The sequence below is a fragment of the Hemitrygon akajei genome, chromosome 25, assembly GCF_048418815.1.
Source record: "Hemitrygon akajei chromosome 25, sHemAka1.3, whole genome shotgun sequence".
Classification (NCBI taxonomy): Eukaryota; Metazoa; Chordata; class Chondrichthyes; order Myliobatiformes; family Dasyatidae; genus Hemitrygon; species Hemitrygon akajei.
In genome coordinates this window covers 1,491,378-1,495,337 of record NC_133148.1, presented here as the reverse complement: position 1 = coordinate 1,495,337, position 3,960 = coordinate 1,491,378, and the positions used below count along the sequence as shown (strand labels likewise).

The window sequence follows — 3,960 nt, the reverse complement described above, 5'->3', positions numbered from 1 at the left end:
CTCTCCATCAGTACAGATGCACCACAAAGCTGTATGCATAGTCCCCTGCTCGACTCGATATCCATTTAAGACTGCATGACTACGCACAGTTGGTCGGATAGCTGCACAACAAGAACCTCTTACACAATGTCGACAAGAACGAGGAGCTGATTATTGACTTCAGGAGGAGGAACCCTGTCGTCTATGAGCTAGTTCTCATTGGAGGATCACCGGTGGACAGGGTCATCATATTCAAATTCGTCGATATTATCTTTTTCGGAGGAACTTTACTTCCTTCGAAGTTTGCGAAGTTTCGGCATGATATCTAAAATATTAACACATTTCGAGAGATGTGTAGTGGAGACTATATTGACTGACTGCATTACAGCCTGGTATAGAAACATCAAAGCCCTTAAACGGGAAGTCCTGCAACAAAGTGATGGATATGACCCAATCCATCATGGGTTAAGCTCTCTCCACCATTAAACACTTCTATACGAACCGTTGTCGCACGATAGCTGTCATGAAGTGCTCTGGCAATGACGGGACTCCAGTGCAGAGGAAAGGTTGACACCCATGTGGAGACGGCGACCAGAGTTGATGCACAAGAACCTTTGTGGTTCGACCTAAGGACACTGGGACACATGTCATTCTCAAAATTCCCGAAGGACACTGGGACACATATCACTCCGCGATTGCGCTGACAGAACGGCCACTTAAAATAATGCAAGTAGCAAGGAGTCTCTGAAGCTGTCTAAAAAAAATTAACATGGTTAAACAGATGGCATCAGGGAATAAGACTCTCGTTAAACAACAATTAACCAATTCATGTGCTTTAAAAATCTCGGAGCCCATCGCTCTCCTGCTCCCCACATGGGCCCGAAAAACTTAATGAAAAAGCAGCATCCATCATCAGAGACACCCATGATTCTGGTCATGCTCTTACTTCGCTGATCCCATCAGGAGGAAGGTAAGGGAACCTCAGGATCAACACCACCTGGTTCAGGAACAGTTATTACTCATCAATCATCTTGCTGTTGAACAAAGGGCGAAACCTTCCCACATCCTCTCTTGCCATATCTTTGAAATATCCTCACAACCGATGAACTCACCTTCAATGACTCTTCTTCTCATGTTCTCGATATTTATTGCTTTCTTCTTTGTCATTATTTCTTTCTTGCATTTGCACAGATTTTTTTCTTTTGCAAACCATCTACAGCAAATCCACTTCTCCAGCAAACAATCTCGACAGAATAACTACTGGAAGAACTCGCACAATAGTTCTAAATTGTGCAGTGCCGCAGTTCAGGACCCGAACCTTTGAACTGGTCGAATATCGTTCCCTTACAGATTTAAACTAACAGAATTATGGAGAGTGATAAGATGACATATACGTGGTAGCGCGGGGAGCATTCTAACTGGTTGCATTATTGTTTGGTATGGAGGGATCAGTGCACAGTATCGTAAAATGCTTCAGTCGGACCAGGATGGCCGAGTGGTTAAGGCGTTGGACTTAAGATCCAATGAACGAATGTTCACGTGGGTTCGAGCCCCACTCCTGGTAATTCATTAACAGTTACGTACCGAATTTTTCGAGGCACAAAAATATTTCGACGTTTACTATATTTTAAAATATAAATATATTTTGGTTAGCAGAGCTGGGACTTTTCACTTTGGAGCGTAGAAGAATGAGAGGGGGCTTGATAGAGATCTACAAGATTATGAGAGGCATAGATAGGGTGGATAGCCAGTACATGTTTCCCAGGGCACGAGTAGCAAACACAAGAGGGCATATGTACAAAGTTATGGGAGGGAAGTTTAGGGGAGACATCAGGAGTAAGTTTTTTACACAGAGTGTTGTGAGTGCCTGGAATGATTTGCCAGGGATGGTGGTGGAGGCTAAAACATCAGGGGTATTTAAGAGCCTCTTTGACAGGCACATGAATGAAAGAAAAATAGAGGGTTATGGGGTAGTGTGGGTTTAGTACCTTTTTTTACGGATGATATGGATCGGCACAACATGCAGGGCTGAAGGGCCTGTACTGTGCTGTAATGTTCTATGGTTGTAAACTCTGCCGGTTCCATTTTAGGCAATAGTCTCCCCAGCGTCCAGGACACTTTGAAAAGGCGATGCCGCTAAAATGCAGCACCCATCAATGAGAACTCCATCGGCCATATCCTGTCCTCTTCACATTGCTACCATAAAGGATGATGTATAGAAGCATAAAGACACCCACTCAACTTTTCAAGAACAGCATCTTCCTCTCCGCCGTAAGATTTCTGAAATTTATAATGAGCCCAAGAACACTACCTCAGTACTTTTCATCCTCTCTTGGACGACTTTTATCTTTTTCTGCTTTGTATATACATCACACTGTAATTTATAGCTTTCACTCTTGTGTATTGCAAAGTACTGCTGCCATAAATCAACGAATTTCACGACATGTTAACACTGATTCTGATTTTGATTCTAATGATATAACATTCGATTTTACCCCGAATGCAGCTTTCCTGCATTTGCACGAACTCAGTCACTACTGTAAAATCGTTTGTTTGCTTTCGGCGCTTTGGTAATAGCATGGAGAGCGGTTGCATAGGAATGGAATTTGAATTGTACTAGGACACTAGAGTACAAGAGTCCAGGGAGTCATTTCATCAGCTCACTTCTCACTTGGTCTTGTTATTCACATTTACACGACAGGTCCGTACTCATAAAGAACCTGGAACACATGAACCTTTGAAACGTAAATTTCCAGCTGTGCTGTTTCACGTGTGCTCAGCTAGCTGCTGGTGTATGGAGCGACCGTAATAATGGAAAGGATTACTTCACATGAGACGGAGTTGAACACTTATTTGGAATGTAACCCCGCAGGGAGATGATCTCTTACTCCCATATTGTTTTTACTTGCAATATAAATATACACATCGACAGGTGCCCAATTAGTCAAACAGCAGAATACCGTTTGTTTGCCTGCGCCTAGTGGTCATCTCGACGCAAAATGACTCGGAATACGCACCTGCCGCATGAATATTATTATTACCCAATCTTAGCGGCATTTGCTGTCCCAGGTAGGTGAACAATGGATCAGACTGAAATCTCCATGGAGCATTCCTCTCTGGAGCTCGCAAATAGAGATAAAAATGAATGATCAGTTCCATTTGGAAATTGTGGATGCAGGGTGGGATATTTGGAGCGGGAATCTGTTGAGCTGTCGCTGCTGTGAGTTGTTTGAAAATTGAAGAAATGCACTCCTAAATGCGTTCAGATAGAATGAAAGAAACGACACCGCACTGCTGGTAATACAGTGAGTAGCAATCTCTCACAGTGAGGGCGTTTTTCTGTTCAGATGTATCTGGTGAATATTCATTAGAAGGGCCTTTTCACATGGATCTGTACAATATTTTGAAACGTCCAATGGTATGTTCTGAACAGATAAAATATACACAATTTATTGCTCCATACAGGGAGAAGAATAAGGAAGATTGTGAAATGAAAATCAAAGAGCGATCGCTTGTAGCAGGATACATATGCATGGTGTTTCATCGGGCGGATAATAGCCGATGAAGTTCAGGGTGGTGAAATGTAGGGTGATGTACTTCCGTGAAAGATTGAAATGCGAACTGTAGTTTTAATATTGTTATGACTGGGCGGAGGAGTACAAGGACGCCAGTCATTGAAAGTGGCCTGGCAGCTCCAGAAAGAAATCATACCCAAATTTCCGTTTGATCAAGATGTGTTCCTAAATAAAAGCAGGAATCTTGCGTTTAAACATACAAATTCATTAAAACTTCTGTGCTAAATTCCTGTCGCCTGAATATTGCAATATAAATGATATACGAGAGATTTGTGTGAGTTATTCCTTGGTGAAAAAACGATGATCTAAATAAGTTGCGTTGGAAAACAGACCACTGAATTGAGAACACATGGAGACATTGTCAAACTGGTTAGGTACGTGCAGCCTGTGAACTCGAACGTCAATC

The 3,960-nt window shown here is 42.4% G+C and overlaps 1 non-coding gene across 1 annotated transcript; it reads left to right on the top strand.

Moving 5' to 3' along the window:
- Positions 1-1,460: 1,460 nt before the first annotated feature.
- On the top strand, positions 1,461-1,543 carry trnal-uaa (transfer RNA leucine (anticodon UAA)). Its single transcript has one exon. It is a non-coding gene; the product is annotated as a tRNA-Leu (tRNA).
- The last annotated feature ends 2,417 nt before the right edge of the window (positions 1,544-3,960 follow it).